Source organism: Pseudophryne corroboree, chromosome 6, assembly GCF_028390025.1.
Source record: "Pseudophryne corroboree isolate aPseCor3 chromosome 6, aPseCor3.hap2, whole genome shotgun sequence".
Taxonomy (NCBI): Eukaryota; Metazoa; Chordata; class Amphibia; order Anura; family Myobatrachidae; genus Pseudophryne; species Pseudophryne corroboree.
In genome coordinates this window covers 224,936,837-224,959,352 of record NC_086449.1, presented here as the reverse complement: position 1 = coordinate 224,959,352, position 22,516 = coordinate 224,936,837, and the positions used below count along the sequence as shown (strand labels likewise).

The window sequence follows — 22,516 nt, the reverse complement described above, 5'->3', positions numbered from 1 at the left end:
GAGCGCCTGAAATTTTTCGGGTTTTGTGTTTTGGTTTTGGGTTCGGTTCCGCGGCCGTGTTTTGGGTTCGAACGCGTTTTGGCAAAACCTCACCGAATTTTTTTTGTCGGATTCGGGTGTGTTTTGGATTCGGGTGTTTTTTTCAAAAAACACTAAAAAACAGCTTAAATCATAGAATTTGGGGGTCATTTTGATCCCAAAGTATTATTAACCTCAAAAACCATAATTTACACTCATTTTCAGTCTATTCTGAATACCTCACACCTCACAATATTATTTTTAGTCCTAAAATTTGCACCGAGGTCGCTGTGTGAGTAAGATAAGCGACCCTAGTGGCCGACACAAACACCGGGCCCATCTAGGAGTGGCACTGCAGTGTCACGCAGGATGTCCCTTCCAAAAAACCCTCCCCAAACAGCACATGATGCAAAGAAAAAAAGAGGCGCAATGAGGTAGCTGTGTGAGTAAGATTAGCGACCCTAGTGGCCGACACAAACACCGGGCCCATCTAGGAGTGGCACTGCAGTGTCACGCAGGATGGCCCTTCCAAAAAACCCTCCCCAAACAGCACATGACGCAAAGAAAAAAAGAGGCGCAATGAGGTAGCTGTGTGAGTAAGATTAGCGACCCTAGTGGCCGACACAAACACCGGGCCCATCTAGGAGTGGCACTGCAGTGTCACGCAGGATGTCCCTTCCAAAAAACCCTCCCCAAACAGCACATGACGCAAAGAAAAAAAGAGGCGCAATGAGGTAGCTGTGTGAGTAAGATTAGCGACCCTAGTGGCCGACACAAACACCGGGCCCATCTAGGAGTGGCACTGCAGTGTCACGCAGGATGGCCCTTCCAAAAAACCCTCCCCAAACAGCACATGACGCAAAGAAAAAAAGAGGCGCAATGAGGTAGCTGACTGTGTGAGTAAGATTAGCGACCCTAGTGGCCGACACAAACACCGGGCCCATTTAGGAGTGGCACTGCAGTGTCACGCAGGATGTCCTTTCCAAAAAACCCTCCCCAATCAGCACATGATGCAAAGAAAAAGAAAAGAAAAAAGAGGTGCAAGATGGAATTGTCCTTGGGCCCTCCCACCCACCCTTATGTTGTATAAACAAAACAGGACATGCACACTTTAACCAACCCATCATTTCAGTGACAGGGTCTGCCACACGACTGTGACTGATATGACGGGTTGGTTTGGACCCCCCCCAAAAAAGAAGCAATTAATCTCTCCTTGCACAAACTGGCTCTACAGAGGCAAGATGTCCACCTCATCATCACCCTCCGATATATCACCGTGTACATCCCCCTCCTCACAGATTATCAATTCGTCCCCACTGGAATCCACCATCTCAGCTCCCTGTGTACTTTGTGGAGGCAATTGCTGCTGGTCAATGTCTCCGCGGAGGAATTGATTATAATTCATTTTAATGAACATCATCTTCTCCACATTTTCTGGATGTAACCTCGTACGCCGATTGCTGACAAGGTGAGCGGCGGCACTAAACACTCTTTCGGAGTACACACTTGTGGGAGGGCAACTTAGGTAGATTAAAGCCAGTTTGTGCAAGGGCCTCCAAATTGCCTCTTTTTCCTGCCAGTATAAGTACGGACTGTGTGACGTGCCTACTTGGATGCGGTCACTCATATAATCCTCCACCATTCTATCAATGTTGAGAGAATCATATGCAGTGACAGTAGACGACATGTCCGTAATCGTTGTCAGGTCCTTCAGTCCGGACCAGATGTCAGCATCAGCAGTCGCTCCAGACTGCCCTGCATCACCGCCAGCGGGTGGGCTCGGAATTCTGAGCCTTTTCCTCGCACCCCCAGTTGCGGGAGAATGTGAAGGAGGAGATGTTGACAGGTCGCGTTCCGCTTGACTTGACAATTTTGTCACCAGCAGGTCTTTCAACCCCAGCAGACTTGTGTCTGCCGGAAAGAGAGATCCAAGGTAGGCTTTAAATCTAGGATCGAGCACGGTGGCCAAAATGTAGTGCTCTGATTTCAACAGATTGACCACCCGTGAATCCTTGTTTGCGAATTAAGGGCTCCATCCACAAGTCCCACATGCCTAGCGGAATCGCTCCGTGTTAGCTCCTCCTTCAATGTCTCCAGCTTCTTCTGCAAAAGCCTGATGAGGGGAATGACCTGACTCAGGCTGGCAGTGTCTGAACTGACTTCACGTGTGGCAAGTTCAAAGGGCATCAGAACCTTGCACAACGTTGAAATCATTCTCCACTGCGCTTGAGACAGGTGCATTCCACCTACTATATCGTGCTCAATTGTATAGGCTTGAATGGCCTTTTGCTGCTCCTCCAACCTCTGAAGCATATAGAGGGTTGAATTCCACCTCGTTACCACTTCTTGCTTCAGATGATGGCAGGGCAGGTTCAGTAGTTTTTGGTGGTGCTCCAGTCTTCTGTACGTGGTGCCTGTACGCCGAAAGTGTCCCGCAATTCTTCTGGCCACCGACAGCATCTCTTGCACGCCCCTGTCGTTTTTTAAAAAATTCTGCACCACCAAATTCAAGGTATGTGCAAAACATGGGACGTGCTGGAATTTGCCCATATTTAATGCACACACAATATTGCTGGCGTTGTCCGATGCCACAAATCCACAGGAGAGTCCAATTGGGGTAAGCCATTCCGCGATGATCTTCCTCAGTTGCCGTAAGAGGTTTTCAGCTGTGTGCGTATTCTGGAAAGCGGTGATACAAAGCGTAGCCTGCCTAGGAAAGAGTTGGCGTTTGAGAGATGCTGCTACTGGTGCCGCCGCTGCTGTTCTTGCGGCGGGAGTCCATACATCTACCCAGTGGGCTGTCACAGTCATATAGTCCTGACCCTGCCCTGCTCCACTTGTCCACATGTCCGTGGTTAAGTGGACATTGGGTACAACTGCATTTTTTAGGACACTGGTGAGTCTTTTTCTGACGTCCGTGTACATTCTCGGTATCGCCTGCCTAGAGAAGTGGAACCTAGATGGTATTTGGTAACGGGGGCACACTGCCTCAATAAATTGTCTAGTTCCCTGTGAACTAACGGCGGATACCGGACGCACGTCTAACACCAACATAGTTGTCAAGGCCTCAGTTATCCGCTTTGCAGCAGGATGACTGCTGTGATATTTCATCTTCCTCGCAAAGGACTGTTGAACAGTCAATTGCTTACTGGAAGTAGTACAAGTGGGCTTACGACTTCCCCTCTGGGATGACCATCGACTCCCAGCAGCAACAACAGCAGCGCCAGCAGCAGTAGGCGTTACACGCAAGGATGCATCGGAGGAATCCCAGGCAGGAGAGGAATCGTCAGAATTGCCAGTGACATGGCCTGCAGGACTATTGGCATTCCTGGGGAAGGAGGAAATTGACACTGAGGGAGTTGGTGGGGTGGTTTGCGTGAGCTTGGTTACAAGAGGAAGGGATTTACTGGTCAGTGGACTGCTTCCGCTGTCACCCAAAGTTTTTGAACTTGTCACTGACTTATTATGAATGCGCTGCAGGTGACGTATAAGGGAGGATGTTCCGAGGTGGTTAACGTCCTTACCCCTATTTATTACAGCTTGACAAAGGGAACACACGGCTTGACACCTGTTGTCCGCATTTCTGTTGAAATACCTCCACACCGAAGAGCTGATTTTTTTGGTATTTTCACCTGGCATGTCAACGGCCATATTCCTCCCACGGACAACAGGTGTCTCCCCGGGTGCCTGACTTAAACAAACCACCTCACCATCAGAATCCTCCTGGTCAATTTCCTCCCCAGCGCCAGCAACACCCATATCCTCCTCATCCTGGTGTACTTCAACACTGACATCTTCAATCTGACTATCAGGAACTGGACTGCGGGTGCTCCTTCCAGCACTTGCAGGGGGCGTGCAAATGGTGGAAGGCGCATGCTCTTCACGTCCAGTGTTGGGAAGGTCAGGCATCGCAACCGACACAATTGGACTCTCCTTGTGGATTTGGGATTTCGAAGAATGCACAGTTCTTTGCTGTGCTGCTTTTGCCAGCTTGAGTCTTTTCATTTTTCTAGCGAGAGGCTGAGTGCTTCCATCCTCATGTGAAGCTGAACCACTAGCCATGAACATAGGCCAGGGCCTCAGCCGTTCCTTGCCACTCCGTGTCGTAAATGGCATATTGGCAAGTTTACGCTTCTCCTCCGACAATTTTATTTTAGGTTTTGGAGTCCTTTTTTTTCTGATATTTGGTGTTTTGGATTTGACATGCTCTGTACTATGACATTGGGCATCGGCCTTGGCAGACGACGTTGCTGGCATTTCATCGTCTCGGCCATGACTAGTGGCAGCAGCTTCAGCACGAGGTGGAAGTGGATCTTGATCTTTCCCTAATTTTGGAACCTCAACATTTTTGTTCTCCATATTTTAATAGGCACAACTAAAAGGCACCTCAGGTAAACAATGGAGATGGATACTAGTATACAATTATGGACTGCCTGCCGAGTGCAGACACAGAGGTAGCCACAGCCGTGAACTACCGTACTGTACTGTGTCTGCTGCTAATATAGACTGGTTGATAAAGAGATGTCTATGTAACTATGTATGTATAAAGAAGAAAGAAAAAAAAACCACGGTTAGGTGGTATACAATTATGGACGGACTGCCTGCCGAGTGCAGACACAGAGGTAGCCACAGCCGTGAACTACCGTACTGTACTGTGTCTGCTGCTAATAATATAGACTGGTTGATAAAGAGATGTCGTAGTAGTATGTATGTATAAAGAAGAAAGAAAAAAAAACCACGGTTAGGTGGTATACAATTATGGACGGACTGCCTGCCGAGTGCAGACACAGAGGTAGCCACAGCCGTGAACTACCGTACTGTACTGTGTCTGCTGCTAATATAGACTGGTTGATAAAGAGATGTCTATGTAACTATGTATGTATAAAGAAGAAAGAAAAAAAAACCACGGTTAGGTGGTATACAATTATGGACGGACTGCCTGCCGAGTGCAGACACAGAGGTAGCCACAGCCGTGAACTACCGTACTGTACTGTGTCTGCTGCTAATATAGACTGGTTGATAAAGAGATGTCGTAGTAGTATGTATGTATAAAGAAGAAAAAAAAACCACGGTTAGGTGGTATACAATTATGGACGGACTGCCTGCCGAGTGCAGACACAGAGGTAGCCACAGCCGTGAACTACCGTACTGTGTCTGCTGCGACTGGATGATAAATGATATAAAATATATATATATATCACTACTGCAGCCGGACAGGTATATATTATATATTATATAATGACGGACCTGCTGGACACTGTCTGTCAGCAGAATGAGTTTTATTTTTATAGAATAAAAAAAACAACAACACACAAGTGAAGTCACACGACGAGTGTTTAACTTTTTCAGGCAATCACAATATAAGTATACTACTAACTATACTGGTGGTCAGTGTGGTCAGGTCACTGGTCAGTCACACTGGCAGTGGCACTCCTGCAGCAAAAGTGTGCACTGTTTAATTTTAATATAATATTATGTACTCCTGGCTCCTGCTATAACCTATAACTGGCACTGCAGTGCTCCCCAGTCTCCCCCACAATTATAAGCTGTGTGAGCTGAGCAGTCAGACAGATATATAATATATATAGATGATGCAGCACACTGGGCTGAGCCTGAGCAGTGCACACAGATATGGTATGTGACTGAGTCACTGTGTGTATCGCTTTTTTCAGGCAGAGAACGGATATATTAAATAAACTGCACTGTCTGGTGGTCACTCACTATATAATATTATGTACTCCTGGCTCCTGCTATAACCTATAACTGGCACTGCAGTGCTCCCCAGTCTCCCCCACAATTATAAGCTGTGTGAGCTGAGCAGTCAGACAGATATATAATATATATAGATGATGCAGCACACTGGGCTGAGCCTGAGCAGTGCACACAGATATGGTATGTGACTGAGTCACTGTGTGTATCGCTTTTTTCAGGCAGAGAACGGATATATTAAATAAACTGCACTGTCTGGTGGTCACTCACTAGTAAACTCTCTGCACTCTCGACACTTCTACAGTACTCCTCCTAGTCCTAAGCTCCAGTAAATCTCTCTCTCTTATAATCTAAATGGAGAGGACGCCAGCCACGTCCTCTCCCTATCAATCTCAATGCACGTGTGAAAATGGCGGCGACGCGTGGCTCCTTATATAGAATCCGAGTCTCGCGAGAATCCGACAGCGTCATGATGACGTTCGGGCGCGCTCGGGTTAACCGAGCAAGGCGGGAGGATCCGAGTCTGCTCGGACCCGTGAAAAAAACCATGAAGTTCGGGCGGGTTCGGATTCAGAGAAACCGAACCCGCTCATCTCTAATTTACACTGCACAAAAAAATAGAAATATATGTCCTCCCTTTGCATTGCAAAATGGTTTGTTACAGATATAAAACTTGCATGCTTTTTCTGCCTTTCTTCCACATCCAAATCAGGCCCAATATCACAAAATTTAAATAATGGTCTATTGCATTCCATTTGCATTATAGACTTTAATATTTAAATCCACACCGTATACCCTGCACCAATTCTTTTCAATACTAATCCTCCGGAGACCCGCATTGGCACAGCAGCACTGCAGAAATCACCAGGAAAATGTCTGGCTAGCCATTTTCCTGGCATTTTGCTTATGCGCAGTAAGGAAATCACTGGCAACATGTCTGTCACACCATTTTCCCAGAGACCTGTGCAGGTGCACTAGACTCTGGGATAGTGCTAGGGTCCTCCTAGTGATGAGCAATGTCGGCAATGGAGAAGGGGGCCCGGATGGAGTCTGGACATGGGCCTCCTCCTATCTTGATGGGATGTAGTTATGTGACCGGCAGTCAGGAGACCGCTGGTCACAACACCTCCCCCTACATTCCGCTCCCTGAGGGACTGGGACTATTCCCACTCGTGGGTGTCCATAGAGTGGGAATAGAACCCGTGGCGAGCGAATCAAGCCTGCAAGGGGCTTGTTGCGCTTGCTCCCTCCGGAATTCCACTGCCAGGATACCGGGATTATTACATAGTTCTAAGGTTGCTTCCTTACAAAGCAAAGAGTACTATTATTTACACTATATTTTGTAGGGAAACAATGCTTTCAAGTATTGTTTGGCCAGCGTCGTGAAGACAGATAATTGTGCACTTTGAAACCTCCAGAGGAGCTGTGTGCAGTGTAAATTAATGAAAGGTATTGACTAACATTTTGTAAATGCAGGAGGAGCAGTTGAGAGTCGTCAATAAGTTCTACATACTGTAACCCAATGAAATTATTTTTTTATGTCAGCCATGAATTGTTCTTTCTGTCTGTTTAGGAAAATCGTAGCATTCCTCTGGCTCTTGTGTTTATAATGAAAACAAACGTGTACTGTAGCTGCAGATGTGTAGGGTTCATACTTATAGTGCTCTGCTTATAGTGCTAGGTGACTTCAACAGAACTAACCTGAGCAAGGAGCTACCTAAGTACAAACAACAAGTCACGTGTCCCACTAGGGAAGGGCGCACCCTTGATCACTGCTACACTACCCTCAAGTCTGTCTTCCGGTCTGTCCTGCATGCTGCACTCGGCTTATCTGACCACTGCCTCATCCACCTACTCCCTACCTAGACACAGAAGCTGAGAGCAGTTAAGCCTGTCATCAAGACTATTAAGAAATGGACCAACAAGGCTAAGATGAAGCTCCAGGCCTGCTTTGACTACACGGAATGGGGGGTCTTCAAAGCCTCGGCAACCGACCTGAACGACCTGACAGATACAGTCACATCCTACATCAGCTTCTGTGAGGACATGTGTGTATCTACCAAGACTTACCGCATTTACAACAACAACAAGCCCTGGTTCAACGCCCAGCTCAGGCAACTTTGTCGGGCCAAAAAGGAGGCCTATAGCAGCGGTGACAGAGCACTATACAACCGAGCTAGGAACTCTCTGGCTAAAGGAATCAGGCTAGCAAAAAAGCGGTTCTCGGAAAAGCAGACAAACGATCTCCACCAATGACCCCGTATCTGTATGGAAAGGAATGCAATCCATAACCAACTACAAGAAAACATCAAAGTCCACCACAATGCACCAAGACCTAGCAGACGAACTGAACCACTTTTATTGCAGGTTCGCAAAAGAAGTCCCCTGCAACCCAATCAATCACCTCTACGATGCCCCGAACACTGACGGCCAACTCCAGGCACTGCAAGTCGCCCAAGAAGAGGTGGAGGCATTGTTCAAAAGGCCAAACCAAGGAAAGCTCCAGATCCTGATGAAGTGTCACCATCTGCCCTAAGAGCATGTGCGGGTCAGCTCGCCCCCATATTCACCAAGATCTTCAACAAATCGTTGGAGCTACAGAAAGTCCCTTCCTGCCTCAAAAGGTCTACTATCGTCCCGGTCCCCAAGAAACCCTCTATCACGAACCTGAACGACTACAGGCCAATAGGACTGATGTCTGTGGTCATGAAAACGTTTGAGCGTCTGATTTTAATTCACCTGCAAACTGTGACTGGCCCCCAACTGGACCCCCTACAGTTCGATCGATCAAATCGGTGTGTCGAGGATGCAGTCAACCTGGGCCTGCACTACATTCTACAGTACCTAGACATTCCCGGTACCTACGCGAGGGTCCTGTTTGTCAATTTCAGCTCGGCCTTCAATACGATCGTCCCCAGCATCCTCCACGCCAAATTACTTCGCCTAGGGGTCCCAGAAGCTACCTGTTCCTGGATAGTAGACTTCCTGACAGACAGAACACAGGTTGTGAAAGCGGGGGAATTCACCTCTCAAGTGCGGTCCATTAGTACAGGGGCCCCTCAGGGCTGTGTCCTCTCACCCCTGCTCTTCTCCCTGTACACAAATGACTGCACCTCGAACACGCAATCAGTAAAGATCATCAAATTCGCCGACAACACCACTGTCATCTGCCTCATCAAGGACAGGGACGAATCGGCCTATAGACGGGAAGTAGACCAGTTGGCCCAGTGGTGCATCCACAACAACCTTGCCCTCAACCTGTTCAAAACTGTCGAGATGATAGTGGACTTCAGGAAAAAGTCAGCTAGATCACCTCCACTAACTTTTGCAGACAGTGTGGTATCGCTAGTGGACTCCTTCTAGTTTCTAGGCACCACTATCTCCCGGGACCTTAAATGAGGATCCAACGCTGACGCCACTGCCGGAAAAGTGTAGCAGATGTTGTACTTCCTCAGACAACTAAGGAAGTTCAACATCCCACAGAAGCTTCTGCTCCTCTTCTACTCCACGATTGATACTGGTATGGTACAGCTCCGCCAGCGCGAGGGACAGATGCAGGCTCCAAAAGGTGGTCAGAACCGCAGAGAAGATCATCGGGGCCGCCCGGATCTGTACCTGTCTAGAGCTAAAAAGCGGGCAATGAAGATAGTAAAAGACTATCTACACCCCGGCCACAGCATGTTTAACTTGCTTCCTTCAGGCAGGCGTTACAGGGCCGTCCCCGCCAGGTCCACCAGAAGCCTCAAAAGTTTCTTTCCCCAAGCGGTCCGTCTGCTGAACTCCTGAACATTGACTGACTAGATGTACATGTAACTAACTTGTGTCCCTAAGGTATGCCTATCTGTGTGACCTTACTTGCACCCCCACCCCCACCTGCTTATCTGTTACCTACTTGGCTGTTGCATAGCAAACTGAAGACAAATTCCTAGTATTCGCAAGTATACCTGGCCAATAAAGCTGATTCTGATTCTGATACAGGGTTTATATTATGCGTTCAGTGCATGTTCTTAAAGCCTGGTAATGACACTGTTTAATAGCTTTAACACTAATTAAGTAATATTAGGGATTGGGCTCGTACCCACCCCATACTTGCTTACTCACCTGGATCGGCTGGGAGGCTCCCGAAAATCGGGTGGTGCTCCTGGCCCCCGAAAGGTAAGAATCTGGATGCAGCCCTCCTGCTTGTGAAAGTGAGCGGTCTAGGGAGGCCAATGATGTGATTCACAGTGAATCGTGTCATCGTGCCCCACCCCCTGCTTGCAATGCCAGTAATGTGGACTTTGCATAGAGGGACGTGTGGCCGCGAAGATGCGATCCCGTTTCCACTGCCCCAGGCCGCCCCTTTATAGAGCCCCACCCCCTGCTCCCATAGTCCCGCCCCCTATTCTTCCAACCTGGCTGTTCCCTCCCAGAGGGAGCAGCCAGAAAGTCGGCAAGCCTGACCCGCACTTTCTGACAAGATTTCACTTTGTGTTAATTTCAACCTTGCCTGTAGCATCAGTGTTAACTCTTTATAAAAATACAGTGGAGGTGCAATACCCTACAGCTAAAATGCAAATGCACCATGAGGCATCTGTAGTAGATTGATGCATCCTGCCAGTATCTGCGATCTGAGGTCTACATCTGAAGTGCTGCAGCCCTCGTTCAGTCTGCGTAAGCCAAAGCTTACTCAGACTTGCTGACGAAACTGGACAGCCGGGTCCAGGAAGTCTGCACCCGCCGACACAGAGCATGGGCTCGACACGACTACAAAATGGGACAACCCCCCCCCCCATTTTGTGGAAGAGTCTCTGGCACCACCCCAGCTCCATCCTCCAAATGCTCAATGGCTAAAGGGGATTGCAAGTGATCACGCAGGACCAGTTCTGCACATGTGGAGGACCCATTCTGCACAAACACCAGATTTGTTTATCATTGGCCATCTTAGTAACATACTAACATAGTAACATACTGTAGTTGATGACGTTGAAAAAAGACAAAATGTCCAGCGTGTTCAACCTGTAATGTAATCCTTACACGATTCTGAATGTAACTATAGTTTACTATAATGACCTGGATGAAGTTACGTTTATTAGTCTAATATCAACTATAATTCATGCTTGTTATAATATAAAATATCTTAAATGCTGTACCCTTGGATATTGCTTCCAGTTAGGAATTTATCGAATCCATTTTTAAACTTATCGACTGAGTCCACCATTACTACCATCTCTGGCAGAAAAGGTGGGCTTGCCGGCTACACTATACAGAGCAGATGTCCGTGCTGTAGATTTCTAGCATGTGCAAAAGGGTAATCTCCCAGCACAAATGTACTTTTGTGACATCATGTGCTTACTTCTGCCCAATTTACATAAATTTGTGTTTCAAGATGGAATCTGCTATGGTGCATACTGTACGTGTAATCCAGCTAAAGGGTGTGGTTGGACAGATTGGGGGTAATCCCTAGTATGTATTAGGCGCATGACCAGGGCCATCTTAACAATACTGTAGACCCTGTGCAAAGTAATGTATTGGGGGCCCCTATCCACCCATTCACAGTAATAAATTAAAAATAAATAACCCCTCCTGCGGTCCTATGCTGTCCCTTCACATGCTTCCATGTAGTGAATGGCTGTCAGAACTTTGATTGATGGATATCTCTAGCCATCCACCAATTGGCATGCTGACAGCCATTCACTGTCTTACTGCAGACTGAGAGGCAGGTAGAGAATGGTGCATTGTGTGTAATTCACAGTCAGATTGGGTAGCAAGCATTCCAGGAAGCTCCCACTTCTGTTCTAGGCTCTTAGAATTGTGGGGCCCCGGGCAGCTGTCTAGTGTGCCTATACGTTAAGATGGCCCTGGGCATGAGTGCATCTACTTCTGCACCGACAAGCAAAACAAGATTTTGGGCTAGATTTATCAAAGCCTGGAGAATGATAAAGTGGAGAAAGATAAAATACCAATCAATCAGCATCTGACATTTTACAGTCTGTGTTTAAAAACTTACAGGAGCTTACAGGAGCTGGTACGGTATATCTCTCTAAGCTTTGATGCATCCAGACTTTATAATTCAGATTATTTAGATGAGATAAAGAGATGGATAATCCCTATTTTACAGGGTATTCCCTATGTTATACTGTGTATTACTGAGCGCAATAATATAGATGTATTGTTTAAACTTAACGAAATACTGTAACAATTCACAAATGCTATATTTAGCTCTACTAGGTATGACTTTACATGATCCCAAATAGATATGATCTTACAAATATGGGTGGTCATTCCGAGTTGATCGCTCGCTAGCAGTTTTTAGCAGCCGCGCAAACACTATGCCGCCGCCCACTGGGAGTGTATTTTAGCTTAGCAGAAGTGCGAACGGTTGTATCGCAGAGTGGCTACAAAGTTTTATTGTGCAGTTTCAGAATAGCTCAAAACCTACTCAGCGCTTGCGATTCAGACTGTTCAGTTCCTGTTTTAACGTCACAAACCCGTCCAGCGTTCGCCCAGCCATGCCTGCGTTTTTCTGAACACTCCCTGAAAATAGTCAGTTGACACCCAGAAACGCCCACTTCATGTCAATCACTCTGCGGCCAGCAGTGCGACTGAAATGCTTTGCTAGACCCTGTGCAAAACTACATCGTTCGTTGTGCCCGTACGAGGCGCGCACGCATTGCGCCGCATACGCATGCACAGAACTGCCGTTTTTCAGCCTGATCGCTGCGCTGCGAACAAATGCAGCTAGCGATCAACTCGGAATGACCCCCTATGGACTGTTAGGGCACATTTACTAGCATTGCATTTGGTGCAATTACTTTAGCTAATTGGTTACTATGGTTTAATTTAATTTGTCCACCTTCTCACATCACACATTTGTAGCAGCCTTTATGGAAACATCTCGATCACCAGTTAGCATCAATGACACAGATCGTTATCACACGTTTGTATTAAAACGAATGGCTGACATTACAGTATGTGTCATCTGCAACATGGTGCATTGCGGAATGTAAATTAAAATCTACTCCATCTGCACACTGTCCATGGAGCGCTTGATAACACAATCGCTCTTGTGTGACAGGTGGAACACTGAATAAGCAATTCCTTGCATAAGAATGCTGTATCTTGGTAGCGAATTGTTGCTTTCTAAAATATCTCTGTGACATTGCCTTAGGAATAAAAAGACTTATCAGCTTTAATCAACCATTAGTCGTTACATTCATTTCTATCCCCTGCAGGCAGTAAATGAAGCAGAACAAACCTGGGCCCTCATTCCGAGTTGATCGCTCGGTAATTTTCTTCGCATCGCAGTGAAATTCCGCTTAGTACGCATGCGCAATATTCGCACTGCGACTGCGCCAAGTAATTTTACAATGAAGATAGTATTTTTACTCACGGCTTTTTCTTCGCTCTGGCGAACGTAGTGTGATTGACAGGAAATGGGTGTTACTGGGCGGAAACACAGCGTTTTCGGGGCGTGTGGATAAAAACGCTACCGTTTCCGGAAAAAACGCAGGAGTGGCCGGAGAAACGGGGGAGTGTCTGGGCGAACACTGGGTGTGTTTATGACGTCAAACCAGGAACGACAAGCACTGAACTGAACGCAGATGCCGAGTAAGTCTGAAGCTACTCTGAAACTGCTAAGTAGTTTGTAATCGCAATATTGCGAATACATCGGTCGCAATTTTAAGAAGCTAAGATACACTCCCAGTAGGCGTAGGCTTAGCGTGAGCAACTCTGCTAAATTCGCCTTGCGAGCGATCAACTCGGAATGAGGGCCCTTATACATTATATCTTTACCAGCTGATTTAGTCCCGATAAATGGAACTTATACCTTATGTGAAAATGACCCTGGAACTGGAAGAGTGCAGGGAGACGTAAAAATCGTAAGAGGTATACAAAAGTGTACTCGTATGGCTTAATATGTGTCTTAATGCAATTACAACTATGAGTGTCTATAGTTTTGGTTGGAGCACTCCTAAAAATGCGCTTTTCGCAGTACAACATAATGCTATCTAGTATGGGTCTCATTGTAGGACTAGACTTTTTGTAGAGTGAAAATAGCTGTGTTCTCTGACATCAGTTAGGAACCACCCTAAAAATACTGCCTCTGCACCCCTTTATCTTGTTTCAGTACTAAATGAAATCCCAATTATGCACTATACGTATGTTATTCATTAATAGACAACTACTTATATAGTGCCGGCATATTCCACTGCACTATATAGTGGGGAATTCAATTGTTCACAATCCGCTTTCATGCTGTAAATATGGGACTTTAATGGTTTTGTTTTTTTTTGGGGGGGGGGGGGGTAACTGAATTACCGCCTATTTTTACCGTGCAAAAACGTACCTGTTTTTCACGTGAAAAAACATAGGATCTGGGATAAGTTCCTGGATCAACGTGTTTTTGCAATTGCAGCCTCGAAAATAGGTCCATTATCGTGGATTTTTTTCTCATTTCTCCAGGCAGGTGACCCCCCGATACTGCCGGCTATGGGGCTATTTGAATAAGCTCCCTAGTTAGTCACTGTATTTTACTACACCACCGTGCACAGAGCCTACTGCATTATGGGCGACATTTTCTAAATGGCTGGTTTGATGTGGCTTAGAACCCCTGGAACCCACAGCAGAGTGATGGTAGTTTTCGTATCTAAGTGATACCATTTAGGGCATTTGTCATGTCTAAATATTATGCACTGTTAATCCACATTTGATTAGAAAATGACAAACTGCAGTGACGTGTTCTTAATAGAAGTGGTTTCTATCAAAACCACTGAGTATTAGAAGCTATTCTAATCATACATAGTGCTTTTCTATTTGTTATTGAAAGTAGTATAGTATCATGCTAGCAGTTTTAAAAATCACATCTTGATAAATCAGGGGTTTCTATTCTATTCTTTGCTTGGCTTAAAACATTCAGATCTATATTATATTATATTCTAAAGTGTGGTTTCTCTGTTGTTTTTGTGGCGGTTTTGGTCTTAGTAAATTGGCTGTTTGCAAAACTGGACGTGCTGCTTAGTAACTTTAGCCTCATAACTTCAGCACTTTGTAAATGACCTCCTGTACTGTTAATTTTATTACTGGGTCTTTCTATAAATGTGGCTCTAATGTGTGAAAATTAGTAGTGAGATCTCAGAATTTTCACACTGTCACCGTAATACTAACTAGGTGTGACTCATCCTGTGTATATTGAACTCTGCCTCATTAATTCATGGTCCACTAATGAACCTTGAGAAAGGGAACTTGGCAGGGTCATCCATGAACGAGAGCAGGTAATTTACTGTGTTGACGATCAAAAGATTATTAACACCATGGAAAGTATTCAGTAAAAAAGTTGCTAAGAAAAAAAATCTATAAAGGATTTTAGCTGTCATGCTTGATCTTTAATATATTTTGTTCTGCGTCATTAAGGTTAGAATTATAGCCTTCTGTATATATCAAAATTTAGCACAGGCAATAGATATGTACAGCGGTGGCTCCTACTTACATTTAGTAGAGGGGCTGCCACTACCCCCATGACTGGTGAGGAGACCGCCAGCCCTGGGTCCCAACACCTGCCCAATGGATTCGGCAGGTGCCAGGAACGGAGCATGCACATGCCAGGAATGGTGCATGCGCAGACGATGCCGTGCAAATGTGTATTCGCAAACCCCCGGCTTCTATGGACTGCACCGACTGATGTCCATAGAAGCCGGATTAGGCTATGCCAAAGGCAGAGAGTGGCTTCCTATTCGGTCGCTACAAGGTTCTATTCCCCCTTGGCTGGTAGCGTGGACCACCACCCTAGTGGGGTTTCTGGCCGGCAGTCGGGATTTTGACCGTCGGATTTTGACCCCCGGGATCCAAAGAGTCGGGAATATAACTGCTAACCGTTAAAATCACTTCTTGAATGCATGTGATGGTATTTCAACAATAACAGTTGTTACACAACACATTCACATCACGAGGGTGTGAGATCTGAGTGAAGGTTTAATTTGTTTTCTCAGTCCAGCAGCAAGCACCACCAATGCGTTTCATAGTAATCATGACCTCTTCAGGGGTGTGGCTTTGTAATAAAGAAAAAATCTACCAAGTCTATCATTTTATTGTTGAATGTTATTTCTAGATATGTCACTATACACTGTATTGTACTTATATGTGTGTCAAGTTACACTGTTGCTATATATATATTGCTTATTGCAGACATTTTTTGGCACCTTAAATGTAGAAATAATAATTATAAATACAGAAAGCTGGTTTTCATAACTGAAGAGGTTTTATAGATGGAGTAGTGTTGACTGCCATATACTGTATACTGTAGATCAGTCGTGGCCAACCTGTGGCTCTTGAGCCGCACGTGGCTCTTTCTTTATTCAAATGTGGCTCCCGACACTCAAAGTCACCTGACCACAACAGATCCTGGAAACCGGTGCACTCCAACCAGACACATAGCAGCAATACGGCGACTGAAAACTGAGGAAGCCAGATACTGGGCTGTAGTGACATATGAGGGTGGGCTGGAGTGACACAAGGGGGAGCTGGCTGGAGTGATACAGAAGGATCCTGGTAGGAGAGACATAATGGGGGAGATGACTGGAGTGACACAGGAGGGTGCTGGCAGGAGTGACACATGGATCAGCTGAAGTGTATTATGTGAATATGGCTTTTTCAATATATTTTATGTGGATCTGGATTTTTAAATTATTTTATGTGGAAGTGTCTTTTTCAGTGTATGTTATGTTGATTCTGGCTTTAAAATGTATTTTATGTGGATCTGGCATTTTCATTGTATTTTATACCAGGGGTGTGGCCTAGCAGGCACAAGGTCACACCCCATTTTTGCACTTGCTCCTTCGGCTTGATGTCGGCTCTTTGACATACCTAACAAGATTTTTTGGCTCTTTGTCTCTGACTGGTTGGCCACCCCTGCTGTAGATGGTCATCTGATCTATTGTCAGCCACCTGAGTTTACTGTGTACAAACCATCCAAGCTACTCATACATAAAATTAAAGGACAGGACAGACAATTTGGACTTTTTGGTGTATAAGCTCAAACTGGACCAGAATATTGAAATAGAAAAGACCTTTTGTAATTGTGAATATTTTCCTAAAGCAAGGGTAATCTTTCTATTTAAATGACTAGGATGCTCATTGACCCCTGTCCTATTCTCCTTCGCATACTATGACACATCCTGGAAGAGCTGTCAATATAGTAATAGCTTTAGCGGAAAAAAAAATAATAGTTTTTAGAACAAAATGACATTTTATCCTGGACACTGAGATGCACTATTGCCTTAGAAATTTTTAATTTCATGGACGCAATTTCCACTTTCACCCTATGCAAATAGCACCTGATTTTGTAAGAATAGGACTTCTGTACACTGTCATGTAACTTACTAAATATAAATTTATCTCCAGTGCATCTATAATTAGCATTGTCAATTATTCCGCCATGCACTGCCAAGATCTGAAATATTTGCAACCCCAGATTATCACTTTAGTAAAAGAAAAGATAAAACACATAGTGATGACTTGGCATCAGTGCACAAATAACACTTCACTTAATCCAGCAATAAATTCAACCCCACTTTAATGCAAGAATGCCAGCCTCTAGCAATGTCACTGATTTACAGCACTATTGAAGGATTGGAATGGAATTATTCGGAGAACATATTTTTATAACTTTCTTATGACAGCACAAGTTTTAATCTCAATGCGCTTTGCATGTAATTCTGAGTTTTATATGGTTTGCGTAGTGTACAGGCAGTCAAGTTGAAAACATACGCTCATCCATCTTTCCATGATGAGGCTTAGTCCATGAAAAGGTCCCGAGTGACAGATGTGTTTCATCATTCTGTCTTGATGGTTTCTCAACTGGCATGTGATCATAAAGTTCATTTTTAGCAATGTACGCTTACAGCCGTCCCAGCTGTTCCATGTCATGGACAAGGGCTGAAATGAGCCCTGTCATATTTTTGATTATCAGAGTACAGGTGTCTCGAGCACATAAAGCCTCATTGGTAAGGGTTTCCTACAGATGGAGCCTCACTCATCTAGCCTTCTCTGCTGCGCCTAGCTGCACCAAGGTTTATTAGCATAAGCCTTTCATCTTTTGTTCTCAGCTGCAGTACAATACAGAGAGAACAATACAGCAGGGGATTAAATTGGTCATCCCAGATTGATCGCAGCAACTTTTTGCTGCTGCTGCAATCAACTAGTACACGCCTATGGGGGAGTGTATTTTAGCTTAGCAGGGCTGCGATCGCTTGTGCAGCCCTGCTAAACGAAAAAATTTTCAAGCAGAAGTAGACCAGCCCTATACCTACTTACCCTGTACGACGATCTCTGCGATGCTGGAGCCGGCTTTGTCGTTATACATCCGCCCTCCGTTCTGCTGGACACGCCTACGTTTTCCTTACCACTCCCCGAAAACGGTCTCCAACGGTCCGGATCCGCCCAGGTACGTCTTCTTCTTGTCAATCTTCTTTGCGGTCAGCTCTGCGACCGCTTCCTTCGTTAGACGAGACGTAACCCGGTGACCCCAGTCACCGGGCAACGCCGCACACGCGCATTGCGGCCGCCACGCATGCGCATTCTGGACCCGTTCGCACTGCAGCGAGCAGGGGATTAAGTACGACATCTCAATTAATCCTATTAAAGGGATAGATGAGTAGGGCTCCATCTCTATGTTCTTCTTTTTATGCATTCATTTCAGTTACTACAGGTGTCATCAGGGGCGTCCGAATGTTTTAAGGTTGGGGGGGGCAAGATATAATCTAATTTTGGCACCCCTAAATTGCTGAATCGCTAAAGTCCAGATCCACCTGAAATACATTGAGAAGGCCAGATCCACACTAAGGGGATCATTCAGATCTGATCGCTGCTGTATGTTTTCGCACAGCGGGCAATCAGGTATTAACTGCGCACGCTCATTGGACAGCAACAAAGGGCATCTCTGGTCAGCGAGGGGATGATGCGAAAAATCCGTTGGCACGGGTGTTTGCAAGGTGATTGACAGGAAGAGGCCGTTTGTGGGTGGTAACTGACCATTTACTAGGAGTGTCCGGAAAATCGCAGGTGTCCCCAAGCATTTTTAGGGAGGGTGTCTGACGTCGGCTCCGGCCCCGATCAGCCTGATGTGATCGAACTGTAGGAGTAAGTCCTGAGCTGCGCAGAGACTGCACAAAGTTGATTTTAGCAGCTCGGCGTACACATGCAATCACACACTTGCATGGCGAATATACAGTCCCCCTGGAGGTGGCGACTATTTGAACACAACAGCAAAATTAGCAGCTCAGCTCTCCCATGCCACTCTAGTTTCCCACCACGTGCCCCATGTAGCAGGGAGAGTAGGTCAAGCACTAGCAGTGACCAGTGCAGTGCTGGCGTCGAGGTGACTTTTAGTAGTGGCTGTGGGAGTTACAGGGAGGGTGAGGGCAGGGGTGCTGAGGAGGGAGTTAGAGGGAAAGTGAGTGCACACTGAGGGGGGAGCTACATGAAGGGTGAGGGCAGGGATGCTGACGGGGAGTTTCATGGCGGGTGAGGGCAGAGACACTGAAGGGGAGTTACATGGAGGGTGAGGGCATGGGCACTGACAGGGAGTTACAAGGAGTGTGAGGAGCAATGAGGGGGGAGTTACAGGGAGGGTGATGGCTGGGAAGCTGAGGGGGGAGTTACAGGGAGGGTGAGGGCTGGGGCGCTGAGGGGGGAGTTACAGGGAGGGTGAGGGCTGGGACGCTGAGGGGAGACTTACAGGGAGGATGAGAGTAGGTATGCTGAGGGGGGAGTTAGAAGGAGGGTGAGTGCACACTGAGGGAGGAGCTACATGGAGGGTGAGGGCAGGGACTCTGACGGGATGTTACGTGGCGGGTGACTGAAGGGACACTGACGGGGAGTTACATGGCGGGTGAGGGCATGGGCGCTGTCATGGAGTTAGAAGGAGTGTGAGGAGCACTGAGGGGGGAGTTACAGGGAGGGTGAGGGCTGGAACGCTGAGGGGAAAGTTACAGGGAGGGTGAGGGCAGGGATGCTGATGGGGAGTTACAGGGCGGGTGAGGGCAGGGACACTGACGGGGAGTTACAGGGAGGGTGAGGGCATGGGCACTGATGGGGTGTTAAAGGGAGGGTGAAGGCAGGGGCACTGAGGGTGGACTTACAAGGAAAGTGAGGGAAGGGGCCTATAAAAATAGCTTTATTAAAATAAATAAAATACTCTAAATCAAAGTGTGGATTAAACATTCATATACAGATTATAACATACACCCCCCCCCCCCGACTGTCGATTACCATATATTTGGAGTGTAAGTAATGCCTCCTCTCTTCTTTAGGAAAAGGCAGCAGCCCGTCAGACGTGGGATTCTGTGTGTGTGCTGCGGCAATCCCTTTGATTTAGAGCAGCCCACTGGGGAGGCGGAGCTCGGGACTCGGAGAGTACTCAGAGCTGCCTGAGATAGTGTGGTCTTCCTGGGCGGGTAGGCGACACATCTCTTTATGCCGCCGACGCCACTGTTGCGCTGCCTGTGGTAAGTGAGGCAGGCTCTGGCAGCAACAGGCAGGACAGTGCAGCTCCCTTAGTAAGGAGGCAGAGAGGGGGGAGCTGCTTTTCATACTGCCGGAGCAGCTGCTGCCTGTAGTGGGTGACATGGTGAGGGTGACAGGGGGGATAGCGGGTGACATGGTGAGGGTGACAGAGGGGATAGCAGGTGACATGGTGAGGGTGACGGGGATAGTGGGTGACATGGTGAGGGTGACGGGGGGATAGCGGGTGACATGGTAAGGGTGACAGGTGGATAGTGGCTGACATGGTGAGGGTGATGGGTGGATAGTGGGTGACATGGTGAGGGTGACGGGTGGATAGTGTATGACACGGTGAGGGTGACGGGGGGATAGCGGGCGACATGGTGAGGGTGACAGGTGGATAGTGGATGATAGGGCATAGCCATTCTCCTATCCCCCCCCCCCCCCCGCATGATGGCAGGGGATTCCTCCCTGCAGCATAGACAGCCTCCTCTCCCCTTTATCCCCCCCCCCCATCACAGGGGGTGTCCCAGCAGCACAGACAGCCTCCTCCCCCCCCCCTTCACAAAGCAAAAGGGGATGCTTCCAGCGTCACATGCAGCTTCCTCCCCCTCCCCCGCTGTCATGATGCCTCCAGCCGCCTCTTCCCTCTCTCCTCCATGCTGTCCCCGGAAATGCCTCCAGCCGCACAGTGCACAGCCAGCCTCCTCACCCTCTCCGTTCCCGCTCATCTGTCCGCCTCCAGGCTCAGTAGGTACGCCGTCTGCATCCATAGCGCGTGGAGAGATCCTCCTCCCTCATGCTGACGGCCGGGAACCTCGCAGAGCAGAGCTCAAGGAGGAGGAGCTCCTCAGACTGCAGGCATGCTGCTGCTGCTAAAAAGAGTTTCAAGGAGAAATCTTAGTGCGCATATACTGAGCTGCTGGACACACCCCCTTCAATGAAGGTTCCCACTCCCTTCACCCAAAGGTGCAAGCAAAACAAATATTAAAGAAGGGGACTTATCCTGCGCTCCACAATAGGTCTCATTCCAAAAGGCTCCTGGAGTTAATTCCAAACTCCCATGAATGCCAACATCACAGCACTGAGGTCATGGGTTTGATTCCCACCATGGCCCTAACTGTGCGGAGTTTGTATATTCTCCCCGTACTTGCGTGGGTTTCCTCCGGGTTCTCCGGTTTCCTCCCACAATCCCAAAAAATATACTGGCAGGTTAATTGGCTCCCATCAAAATTAACCCTAGATTGAATGTATCATGTGATAGGGAATATAGATTGTAAATTCCACTGGGGCAGGGACTGATGTGAATGGGCAGATATTCTCTGTAAAGCGCTGCGGAATATGTGTGCGCTATATAAATAACTGGTAATAAATAAATAAATAATAAATAAAATAAAAGAAGAAATATGTATATAGTGACGTACAGTTTTAATCAGACATTAAACATATCACAAGGTATTAACAATACATTAAAAATTCCATTAAATTGAATAGCAGCATAAATATTAGCAGCATATATTTGTACAGCACAAATGCATAGACTGCAAAATGAGGAGCAATGGGGAATTACCAGATGTTTAGAACTGTAAAAACAGTTCAAAGTCAGCTCACGGGTTTTTATTGACACAGGGAAACCCGGGAAATCCCTGTACCTCGCTGTGCTGGAATGGTTAATCCACCGGTACTCCTCCGCTCACAGTCCTGCGTCCACCAACACGTTTCAACCTCTCACAGAGGTCTTTATCAAGGTGCAGATTGAATGAATGTGCTGTTGGAGAGAATCTATTTAAATAACTCACAGCCAATCGTTTTGCAGTGATCACAGCTGGACCCTATACATTTGATCACCTAACCAAGTCCCATGGTCCTCTGCTGATCACTGCTTACTTCCTGATGCTCTGTGTTGCCATAGCAACGGCCGCGGACTTCCGGTTACAGGAAGGTCCAATATTGTGAATTAGTGAGCCCTTAATCTGCTCCACTTCACTTTATGGGGCATGGATGTACATCCTCCTACTATGTTAAATCCCACTGAGTCCACATAATAAGTCTCTGGCCGCCGGACGGCGTCACGTCCCTTCCGATTACAGACACAGTCCTTTCCCTTCTCCAAATTGCGTAACGTCACTTCCGGTGACGAATAAAGATGCTGAATGCGTATTCCCCTTGTTATTGGATGTAAACAGGGGTTGGACAGAGAAAAAAAAAAGAAGTATACATCATGTCAATCATTTCCAGCTATTCATCATAGATTTCCACCTATATAGCGGCCATACCTAAAATAAACTGTGCAAAATGTAAAAGCCAGTGC

General features: G+C 46.7%; 1 protein-coding gene across 1 annotated transcript in view; it reads left to right on the top strand.

Annotated features, from left to right (window-relative positions):
• Nucleotides 1-22,516, top strand: part of SLCO3A1 (solute carrier organic anion transporter family member 3A1) — a 619,509-nt gene that overhangs the window by 283,501 nt on the left and 313,492 nt on the right. The gene's annotated exons all lie outside the window — the stretch shown is intronic.